This window comes from Clupea harengus, unplaced genomic scaffold (assembly GCF_900700415.2).
Source record: "Clupea harengus unplaced genomic scaffold, Ch_v2.0.2, whole genome shotgun sequence".
Taxonomy (NCBI): Eukaryota; Metazoa; Chordata; class Actinopteri; order Clupeiformes; family Clupeidae; genus Clupea; species Clupea harengus.
The window spans coordinates 80,001-92,500 of record NW_024879651.1 but is presented as its reverse complement, the minus strand read 5'-3'; the positions used below and the strand labels follow the sequence as shown (position 1 = coordinate 92,500).

At 42.8% G+C, this 12,500-nt stretch overlaps 1 pseudogene; it reads right to left on the bottom strand.

Annotated features, from left to right (window-relative positions):
* Positions 1–5,317: 5,317 nt before the first annotated feature.
* The window catches only part of LOC122129455, a 31,434-nt pseudogene continuing 24,251 nt past the window's right edge, over positions 5,318–12,500 (bottom strand).

Sequence of the window (12,500 nt, the reverse complement as noted above, 5' to 3'; positions counted from 1 at the left end):
GGTTCCCGTGAGGTCCGCAGGGATGCCAGAGACTCACTGGACTTGCGCTTCTTATACCTCAGTGCCAAGCACAGAAGGTTGGGTTGTTGAGGAATGTGTGTGTGTGTGTGTGTGTGTGTGTGTGTGTGTGTGTGTGTGTGTGTGTAAGAGTGTGTGTGTGTGTGTGTGTGTCTGTGAGTGTGAGTGTGTGTGTGTGTGTGTGTGTAAGAGTGTGTGTGTGTGTGTGTGTGTGTGTGTGTGTGTGTGTGTGTGTGTGTGTAAGAGTGTGTGTGTGTGTGTGTGTGTGTGTGTGTGTGTGTGTGTGTGTGTGTGTGTGTGAAGGTTGGGCTGTTGAGGAATGTTGGGCATGGTGGTGACACGAGTTTCCTGCTTCTAAATTATGTGATGTCATGGATAATGAACACATGAGGGCTGAGTGCTGACGGTCCAGAAACACAGATATGATACTGATATACCTGTGTGTGTGTGTGTGTGTGTGTGTGTGTGTGTGTGTGTGTGTGTGTGTGTGTGTGTGTGTGTGTGTGAGTGTGTGTGTGTGTGTGTGTGTGTGTGTGTGTGTGTGTGTGTGAGTGTGTGTGTGTGTGTGTGTGTGTGTGTCCATAAACACTGGTGGACAGATATGAGTCTCGAAGGAATGCAGAAGTACAAAATCTGAATTTGTTCCCAGCAGGAAGTTTTGCCTCTTAAATTCAGATTCCATAAACACAGATGTACAGATACGGCACAGATGTACCTGGAGACAGTCCATAAACACAGATATACAGATACGGCACAGATGTGCCTCAAAGGAATGCAGAAGTAGAATTCTGTGTTTTCACCCTTCAAAATGTGAAAACTTGCTGAACTTGCTTCCAGCAGGAAGTTTTGCTTCTGTGACGACCCCGCCTCTTTTGGTTGCTGGGCTGGCTGTTTGTCTGTCTGTGTGTTTGTCTTGCAGATGCCCAGCAGGTGTGTTCAGCTCGTCAGTGATTGGGAACACCTGGGACCGGTACTATAAGAGCACATCCCACTGGTTCCAAAGGAGATTCTGACAGAGCTTCGGAGAGAGAGACAAGGGAAACTTTGCTCCCTACGCTCTGCTCGTGCCATGCTCATCTTTGCAACCTTTTCACAATACAACACTCCACTTACTGACCTAGCATGCAGGCACACACACACACACACACACACACACACACACACACACACACACACACACACACACACACACACACACACACCTCTCCACACCTCCACACACACCTCCACTTCACTCCACTCCACTTACTGACCTAGCATGCAGGCATACACGCTAACGCTTACTGACTCACTGACTGCCACACCTCACTGTAGCTTGGGCTGTTAGTGTCCTGGCTAATTGTAATAAATCCTTAGTGTTTTGGCTTTTAAACTCTGTGAACGTCTGTTATTTGTCATGTCTGTGAGCCGGACATGACACTTCTTTAATTCAGTCTACTTTGAAAATGTGACAAGACTTTAGTTGGACTGATGAGTTCCTGAATGTAAAACATAATTCATTAGTTGTGTGCAACAGTAACGTTAGTATTAACAATTTGATATGTTGTATGTTGATTTTCAGGGTCATAGTTAAAGGCAACTCCATCAGCTGGACATCAGGTAAAGGTAGCTCCATCAGCTCCATCAGTTCCATCAGTTCCATCAGCTCCATCAGCTCCGTCAGGTAAAGGGAGCTCCATCAGGTAAAGGTAGCTCCGTCAGCTCCATCAGCTCCATCAGCTCCGTCAGGTAAAGGGAGCTCCATCAGGTAAAGGGAGCTCCATCAGGTAAAGGTAGCTCCGTCAGCTCCATCAGCTCCATCAGCTCCATCAGGTAAAGGGAGCTCCATCAGGTAAAGGGAGCTCCATCAGCTCCATCAGCTCCATCAGGTAAAGGGAGCTCCATCAGCTCCATCAGCTCCATCAGGTAAAGGGAGCTCCATCAGGTAAAGGGAGCTCCGTCAGCTCCATCAGGTAAAGGGAGCTCCATCAGCTCCATCAGCTCCATCAGGTAAAGGGAGCTCCATCAGGTAAAGGTAGCTCCATCAGCTCCATCAGGTAAAGGGAGCTCCGTCAGCTCCATCAGGTAAAGAGAGCTGATTGGTTGTGTGATCAGGTTCCACACGACGGCCTCTATCTGATGCAGATTTTTCCACAGCATGATTGGACACGTTGTCTAAAATAGTAGGGTTACTATTACAGCTTAGTGGAGATACAGTGTGTTCATAAGGTTACTATTAAAGCTTAGTGGAGATACAGTGTGCTCATAGGGTTACTATTACAGCTTAGTGTGTTCATAAGGTTACTATTACAGCTTAGTGGAGATACAGTGTGCTCATAGGGTTACTATTACAGCTTAGTGTGTTCATAAGGTTACTATTACAGCTTACTGGAGATACAGTGTGTTCATAGGGTTACTATTACAGCTTAGTGGAGATACAGTGTGTGTGTGTGTGTGTGTGTGTGTGTGTGTGTGTGTGTGTATGCTCTTAAGCAACGGCCTTGTCAAACTTATTTTGTCTGGTCAAAATAATCTGTTATTCTGTTGTTGATTTTTACACAGCATTTATTGTTTTTTATACAGGTCTTTAATGATGTCATACATTTGTCTCCAATTCCACTATCAAATAATTTCAACATAAGTCAATTGTGCCATACTGCGTGGAAAGCTTTGCTAAAGTCTATGAAACAACCAAATATTTTATCATTTTTTTTGTATTGTGTACACGTTCCTCTATGAGTGCATGCGCTGATATATGGTCAGTTGTTCTGTTGTTTTGAGAAAAACCTATCCGGGGTGAATTTATGATATTATTGTTCCGGATACATTGTGTTAATCTGTTGTTCAGGTGTCACAGAATAATTTCCCTAAATTGTTGCCTTGTGAGTGAACTCTATAGTTGTCAGGATTAAGTTTGTCACCTCTTTTATGAAATGGTGTGATATGGCTCACCTTCAATCGTTCTGGAAAGTGGCCTGAAGACAGGATTAATTGAATAATTTCAAGATCTCTTAATTTAGGTGTGCTGTGTTTCAGCATTTGATTGTCCATCTATTGTACATCTCCATGGTATGGCACGGTGGCTCAGTTGCTTGCACTGCTTGCACTGCTGCCTCACAGCAAGTAGGTCATGGGTTCGATTCCCGCATGGGGCGCTGTTGGCTCTGGGGGGCAGGTCCTCCCCAGAGTGCACAGTGCTCAGGTGCGCTATCTCCCGGGCCTTTCTGTGTGGAGTTTGCATGTTCTCCCCGTGTTCACAAGGGGTTTCCTCCACTAAGAACCCCAACAGTAAAAACATGCAAAATAACAGAACTCATGTCCATCCCTGACCAAAGATGGACAGTTCACTTCACTTGGTCCCCGGGCGCTGCAAAGCTGCCCACTGCTCCTGGGGGGTCCTTGAGGAAGGACGGTCCAGGATGGGAAAAAGCAGAAAATAAATTCACCGCGACCTCAGGCCTACCTGTGTGTGTGTGTGTGTGTCCTGTGTCGCCTCCATATATGCACGTGTGTGTTCCAGTGTGTCGTGTGTGCCATTAAAAACCTGACAAAGGTCTTAATTATAATTATTATCTACGCCACATGATTTTTTTTGTTCTTGAGGGATTTTAATTTTGGATTCAATTCTAGTAATGTTATGGCATTTAATTGATTTGGCCTGTTGTTTTCTCAACTGAGATTCTAAGGCTTTTTGTTCAGAATTTAGGTTACCTTTTTGTATATTTTTTCAAAATGTTCTGTCCATTTTCTACCATCAACTAATGGGGTGACTTTTAAAAAAAAATGTATCGAAGTTATTCCAGTAGTCCCAGAAAGTTGCTTAACAAAGTGGATTAGATACCTTTCTCATCCCTTACTGTGTGTGTGTGTGTGTGTGTGTGTGTGTGTGTGTGCTTATGTGCGTACGTACGTGTGTGTGTGTGTGTGTGTGTGTGTGTATGTGTGTGTGTGCTTGTGTGCGTACGTACGCGCTTGTGTGGTGTGTGTGTGTGTGTGTGTGTGTGTGTGTGCGTGCGTGTGTATATATACAACCTTGGAATCTATATTAAACAAAAGAGCTTCCACCATTACAAAACCTAAAAAAACTGTTTTTCATTGTAGTTTTGTTGGTAAAATCTTGTGGCACACAGAGGGCCTGCTTGTTTGGAAGGGGATGGGGTCATTGGGGGGATATTGACAGTCTGAAATATGTCTGGGGATATAAACGCTCTTTTTGATAACCTTCTTCCTCAGAGTAAAATACAGACATCTGCCTGTTGTCTCTAAGTCTAAATTGGGGATTAAAGGCCTTGTTCCCATACAGGTCCCTGCATCAGTTAAACCTAATGTGTTTATGCAAATGTTTGCGAAAGGACCCAGACACCTCTGGCTCCGACATCCCCCAGGCTGACAAGACTGAGGTATGTGTGTATGTGTGTATGTGTGTGTGTGTGTTTGTGTGTGCGTGTGTGCGTGCGTGTGTGCTTGCGTGCACGTGTGCTTGAGTGTGAAACAAAAAAGACAAGTCACTGAGACCTGTGTGCTTACTTGAATGTGTGTGTGTGTATGTGCAGTGGTGGAATGTAACAAAGTATTTTTAAAATCAAAACATTCAAAATGTTGCCTACACAAAACTATGGATTGCGTTGCTGTTTTGGAAGTTTAAACCAATCAGGTGGCTCTAGCAACTCCAATGATATCAGAGTGCGCGTCTGGCAGCAGCACTAGCGGTAGCTTTGCCTGTTATACCTGAACATTCAACAGACAGCCTGACTACTGCCTATTCAACATGGATCCAGAGTCGGCCTGAACTGAACCCTCTGATATGAGCCACCCTTGGCCCTATTTAAAAGATATGTTCGAGTTCAAAGGCCCCAAGAATGACTCCTGGAGGTTTCAATGAGTTTCCTGTCTTCTCAAAAAAAGGAGTTGCTAGCCTTCAATAATTCGCCCTTAAATTTAAAGTATCATATCGAGGTAAGCAGAGTGATTTCTATGCTAAGTTAATGTCCCTGACTTTTGAATATTGATATGTATTTAATTCGTTTACTAACATGATATTATAGCGAAGTGCATGTTGACATACAGCAATAGCATCAAACAACATGATTGTATCTTCATTAAATATTTAACATATTGGTAAGATAAAGCTGGTAGGTTAGCTATGTCAAGCTAGGGTGCCTTTGTCACGGAACGAACAGACTTCGAGATCGAAATGCTGGTAACAGAGTTTATTGCAGACAGAGACAGCCAGGAACACACAGGACAGACAACAGGTTGCAGACACGGAGATGTTGATGCAGACACGGAGATGCTGAGGGGTTAATCCTTGAGAACACAGTCACAACCCACGGAGGGGCGCAGGCTCGTAGCACTGCTGGGACTTGAGGGAACTGAGGAAAACGCCGCTGCGGCAAACAAAACACGAGTCACACTCGGCAAGGTACTAACTAAACAATAACTAGGATGATACGCAAAACGGGAACTAAGGCGATAGACGTAACTTACACAAACTAAAACGGTAATCCTCATGAGAGTCCAGTCGCGGGAAATCCGAGGTGGTGTATCCGTTGAAGTGCGATACCAGACACCGCGTGAAGGGAGAGTGAGGTATATGTAGGGGCTGTGACAGGTGTGGGTGATTAGGAACCAGGTGAGTGTAAACGCGGTGCAGGTGAGTGAGGATACAGGTGTGAATGATCAGTACTCTGGTGACTGACCGAGCATTCACACGCTTCCGTTGGAATGCGTTGCGCCAACGGATGGCGGAGGAGGAGTCTGGTGCATGGGGTTCTGTTGATACCAGAGACGTTATAGTGAGATTGACAGGTCAACAAACCAATCACGCCACTAGCAAGCTGCTTACCTTGTAAGCAGTAGCATGCTAACATTAGGTAGGGTGCTCACACACCTCGCAAATCCTATCAGACGTATTTTTCAGTTACAATAAAGGGGTTTTTACATTGTACAGTGTCTATTTCTCGGTAACTTTTAAAAAATCTAAGCAAAAAAAAGTCAAACAAACAACTTTTGGGTACAAATACGACCATCTACGGAGTTTGGTCGCCATCTTTTTTTTTTTTGAGCTTGCCGCTTTCTAGATGTGAGCATATACGGGATCTGATTGGCTAGCGCCTGTGCTGTCAGTTATGCATGAAAGGCAATTTGATTGGCTGACGCATGCATTGCCTCTCGAAAAGTTGAACATTCTTCAACTCTTGCTGCAAGCAAAGCATGAAACGCAACGCAACGGAACCCAACGGAGCCACAATTCAGTTCGGCAAAGGATGACGTCACCCCATTCAAAGTGAATGGAGATCCGTCAACCCTGACGGATCAACGCATTCCAACGGAAGCGTGTGAATGCTCAGTGAGCGTGGTGCTGGTGAGTGAGGCGAGAGAGTCGAACAGGTGTATGTGCTTGTGTGATTGGGGACCTGAATGCAGCTGATGAGCGTGCAGCTGGGAGAGTTAGTGAGCTGAAGGGGGCGTGGCCGGAGCGGAGCTCCGCAGGAACCTGACAGCCTTGTTCTGTCCAGTTTTACAATTACATTTGTTTTTCATGTTCCATGTTTCCCTTTTTTACACGCTTACAGTTAAATAAAAGATTTAAAGATATCACATGGTGTCTTTATTGGTTTGGCTCAATGGTATTAAATTTGCAAATAATCCCTGGTAGATAACTTGTCATCCGCAGAATTGTAAGATATAGTGTGAACAGTATTACAGATGGTAGGCACAATAAGTACACCAACCTTTCCAATTAACAAATGGTGTTGCTTATAATTATTACTAGTAGTGACATCTGTAGAGGCATTTATTACCAGTAGCTGATTCTTTATCGAAATGGCACAGCCTAGACATTGAGAGACAGCCCATTGCGTGAGTACTTTTACTTTTAATACTTAAAGTAAATTTAAAAGTAAGTACTTTTTACTTTTACTTAAGTAGGATTGTTGATGTAGTACTTTTACTTTTACTTTTACTTTTATTTTCCTGGGTACTTGTACTTTTACTTAAGTACTAAACTTCAGTACTTCCTCCACCACTGTGTATGTGTGTGTGCAGTCGTGTGTGTGGTCTTATGTGGTATATGGCCAACCTTAGAATCTATATTAAACAAAAAAAGAGTTTCCACCATTACAAAACAAAAAAAAGTTTAAACCCCGTGTTTTTTTTCATTGTAGTTTGTTGGTAAAATCTTGTGGCAGACAGAGGGGACTGCTTGTTTTGAGGGGGGTATGGGTCGTTGAGAGGCTATTGACAGTTTGTGGAGACTTACTCTGAAATATGTCTGGGGTCATAAACCACCCTATTGACACCTTGTCCCTCAGAGTAAAATACAGATGTCTACTTGCTGTCTCTAAAGATAAATTGGTGACTAAAGGACTGGTTCACATACAGCTCTCTGCAGCAGTTTAAAACGAATGTGTTGTGTTTTAACATATGTTTGACAAAAGGACACAGACACCTCTAACCCCCGACATTCCTCAGGATGGCAAGACTTAGCTATGACTGTGGGGCCTACCAACTAATGGGCATTTGGGGAATAGAGAGAGAGAGAGATCCTAATACGAGCCAGTCAAAATGACAAGAGACATTAATCAATCAAATATTGCTTTGCATATCGATCATGTTGACAGCATAATTAATCATCTTGACATAAAGTAAATTATTATAACTACTTCCACCCACTTGTTTTTTTTCTATCCCTCTCCAACTCCTCTATCTCACACTCCATCTCTCTACTTCACTCCATTTTCTCTTCTTCTTTCAAATGTCTCCCTCTTCACTCTCTCTGTATTGTCTTTATCCATAGCCACTCTTGTTCACTCTTCTTTCCTTTCTTCTTTCACTCTTCTTTCCTCTCTTCTTCCTTTCTTAACTTTTGCATTTCCTTCAGGAAATGCATTTTCTAGTTTTTTTTTAATTATCATTTGTCCCTTTTTAAATAAATAATATAAATAAGTATTGGTTCATGGTGCCCTTTATAGATAACTAAATAAATATTCATTCATGGTGCCCTTAATAAATAAATAAGTAGAAGTGTCCTGAGAGCAGAGCCATCAGGGGCTAACTGACAAACGCTAACCACCCACCCCTATCCCCCCCAGAAACCCCCCCACACCCCCCAGAAATAATTGCCTCTTTCAATTTGAGTGATTTGTGGTTTATTTCAGAATACAACAAATACAAATACATGTACTACTGTCTACAGTCTACAAAAATAGAACTGTTTGTTGTACCATGATTCCTTATATCATGAACAATACAAGTGTGTAATTGTATAGTTAATGAAGAGAAAGAAATCGCACACACACCCACACACACGTGGGTAATTGTGTACTTAATTAGGAGAAATAAATCATACACACACACACACGTGTGTAATTGTGTAGTTGCTTAATAGAAAGAAATCATGAATTAAACACTAAAAAATAATTAATTTTGTTGCATAATTAAGTTTCCTTTCACTGAAAATTACTCTACATATTTTTGCAATAAGTATCAAAGAGTGAAGCTTCAAAAATTATACAATTTAGAAATTGGAAAATGTCTGATAATAGAAGTACATACTGTATTTTGATTTACTCTGTCTCTGAATACCCATTTGTATTTCCATTCAAAGAAACAGAGGACTGGCCACCCCTAACGTCCTAGTCTATTTCTCCCCCCCCCCATCGAAAGGACCATTGCCTTCAATTTATCTAAGAATGATAAGCCTCTCCGCTTTAGCTCCTGCTTCAGCTTCTTCAAATCCTCCTCCAGCTTCTCCGAACGCTGGTTAAAGCCCTCCTCCAGAGACTGCTTCTGCTCCTGAACACACACACACACACACACTTACCCAACATGCCTAAAACACACAGTCCATACACACTCGCCCAACATGCCTAAAACACACTCCATACACACACACACACACACACAAAAGTGCATTGCTCCTCCAACCAATCAGGAGGTCTGTGATTGGTTACGTTCAGTTTAGCATTGAGCACCCTGGCATGATATTGGTTACCTTCAGTTTAGCGTTGAGAACCCTGGCCTGTGATTGGTTACCTTCAGTTTAGCGTTGAGCACCCTGGGCTGTGATTGGTTACCTTCAGTTTAGCATCTACCACGCGCTCCAGCTCCTCCTTGGCTCTCTGCCGCTCCTCCTCCATCTTCTCCGCCATCCGCCGCTCGTTCACCTCCATGCTCCTCTTCTGGTCAAGGATGGCCTGCTCCTGGATGCGGTTCTGTTCCTCCAGCAGCTTCTGTTGCTGCTCCACCTCCTCTCGTCTCCTCTTCTCCTCTGCACAGAGGAGGACAGGAAGAGAGGGATGAAGGAAGAGATGGATGAAGGAAAAGTGTGATGAAGGAAGAGATGAAAGGAAGGGATGAAGGAAGAGATGAAGGAAGAGAAGGATGAAGGAAGAGAGTGATAATATATGGAATACTATATTATACTGAAGTGTGGTGTGATGTCGAGTACTGTACTGTAGTGTGGAGTACTATACCAGTGGTTCTCAACCGGGGGTACGTGAAGGCAGTCCAGAGGGTACGTGAATTTTTTTTTTCAAAATATATTTAAAATAAGCATCCATTCAAAAATCCTTTCAAAATGTTCCAAAGAGTTCAGTTGATTTGTATGGGCCATATGTGGGTTAAATTTCTGCGTTCGCAGGTCTGTAATTTCTTGATACTCACCGCTGCGAAAAGTTTATGACCGCTGTCATTGGCAACGGGTTTTGTGCTTCTAATTCACATCTTCAATATAATTCCGCAAGTAGTCCGGTCATTTAACGTAACTTGAAGTCAGCAAGTAATGGGTTTCTACGCAACACCTGAAGCTTTAAAGTTCTATTAGCCAGAAGAACTATTTTTTCTTAGCGGATATCACGAAACGGCAACAAAATCATTAAAAAGAGGTATTTTGGAGGAATGTCTTCTATCGTTTTGGTAAGTAACTGTAACTGTATAATAAGCGGGATAATGTATAGTCCGGCAGTCATTATCGAAAAATAAAATGAAAATGAGCCCTGTGTTACATGACGATGTGCTATCTGGCAGATATATTCAGCAAACTGAACAAACTGAATATGTCTCTGCAGGGAAAAGACACCAGCATTTTAAAACTGTATGACAAAGTGGTTGGCTTCCTGAAGAAAGCAGAGCTGTGGAGAAGAGCCTCTGCACAGGGGGATTTCACCTGCTTTCCTCAGGTGGGTGATTTTCTCTGTAGTGAGGATGTGGACAGAGCTTCAGTCAAGTTGCTCATTGTGGAACATTTGACTAACTTGATTGAACATTTCCAATCCTACTTTCCTGACATGGAGGAGAAATCTAAACAGCTGGATTGGGTGAGAGCCATTTCACTTGTCCGAAAAAAAACGGAAGGCAAGCTACCTGTCACTAATCAGGAAACACTCCAGGAAGTGTCATCTGATCGTGGCCTTCAGATGAAGTTTGCCACATCCACACTCACACAGTTTCGGGTGTGTGTGAAGCAGGAGCACCCCGACCTGGGACAGAAAGCTTTGGAGCAGCTACTACCCTTTGCCTCCGCATATTTATGTGAGGCCTCCTTCTCTGCAATGACTGTGATCAAAACAAAGCAGAGAAACAGTGTTGTAGCCGTTTTGGACATTTTTGTCCAGATAAAGTTTGCATTTGCCCTGGGTTACTTTGACTGTGTTATATGATTATATTTTTCAATTACATTTATTAGGATTCCTCCGTCAGGAGGAACCCTATTGTTATTGTAGGTATTATTAGGATTCCTCCGTCAGGAGGAAACCTATTGTTATTGTAGGCTTTCTTATTATTATTCTTGTGCAATGGGAAGTCAATGGCAGCCCCTAGAACCGTATGGTAACTTATTCTGAAATTTGGCACACTCATTAAGGACAGTCCCTTCTTTACTCACACCAAGTTTCATGTCTCCCACTAGACCACGCTACCACCACCAACGGGTCAAAGTTGGACTTTTGTTAACACACACAACTTTTGAACCGTTTGACCGATTTTCAAAAATGAGGTACCATTGGATTCCTTGGATCAAGACGAATTCGACGTTCAATGGCGCCAATTTTCGGTTGTATAGATTTTCCGCTATTACCGGTTTCATCAAACTGCTTTGAAAGCCTACTCTTCCTACAATTTTTCTCAAATCCCGTATGGTAACTTTTTCTGAAATTTGGCACACTCATTAAGGACAGTCCCTTCTTTACTCACACCAAGTTTCATGTCTCCCACTAGACCACACTAGCGCCACCAACGGGTCAAAGTTGGACTTTTGTTAACACTGTAACTTTTGAACCGTTTGACCGATTTTCAAAAATGAGGTATCATTGGATTCCTTGGATAAAGACGAATTCAACGTTCAATGGCGACAATTTTCAGTTATGTAAATTTTCCGATATTTGCGCTTTTCTCAAAAACCTTTGAAAGCCTACTCCTCCTACAATTTTGGTCAAATCTTCTTCAAAATCGCCAGAAATGATCTTCAGACCAAGCCTCACAAAAAACAGTGAATATCCTCACAACCGTTTGTCCGGTATAGCCACTCAAATTCAGCAGAAAAGCAAGAAGTGAAGTAATATCTAAGCAAATCTTTGAAATATTAACCTGGGCGTCAGTGGTGCAGGGGTAGAGAAGTCGTTTGGTAATCAGAAGGTTGTAAGTTCAATTCCCTGTCGAAGTGTCCTTTAGCAAGACACTTCTTTCTTTTCTTCTTTCCCTTCTTCACTCTTCTTTCCTTCTTTTACTCTTCTTTCCAAAATTGTGAAGAATATACATTTTCCCCTGGTTTCGCAATCTTTGGAGGAATCCGCATCGCTGCTTGCAGCTATATTTTGCATATTGTTTCTTTATCTGCATATTTATGGGGCGCCGTTTGTAAAATGTTGCACGTTCTAAAACCCTTCTCAGTTTTGGTACATTTAGCATTATCATATGGGGAAAAAAGCACAACAATATTCAAATGTCACTTCGTGGCATGAAGGAACATAAGTGGAACTCGCAACTTTCAGCTGATGACCTGTCTTTGGCAGAGGAGACCATATTGCGCTTGGTGCAAAGAACACATTATGGAAATGAAATGGCTGCTTTGAGCTCTGGTGCTGTGAAGGAGTCAAGCCATCTATACAAGCTTGATCCAGTGGTCACTGATGGAGTGTTAAGAGTTGGCGGCAGATTAAGCAAATCAGCCTTACCTGAGGAAACAAAACATCCTGCAATTTTGCCAAAAGAAAGTCACGTTTCAAAGCTCATTCTGCAGCATGTCCATGAAAGAGTTGGCCATAGAGGAAGAAACCACATGCTGTCCACTCTTCGTCGTCATTATTGGATCCCTCATGCCAACGTAGCGGCAAGAAAGGTCATCAGAGAATGTTTGGTGTGCCGAAGACAGCGGCAAAAGCCAGGAGATTCATCTGCCGCAGAGGACAAGTAAAGGGAATCCGGTCAGACAACGGAACCAACTTCGTCAGCTCAAACCGTGAGTTAAAGCAATCCATCTTGGATCTAAATCGAAAGCAAAATCC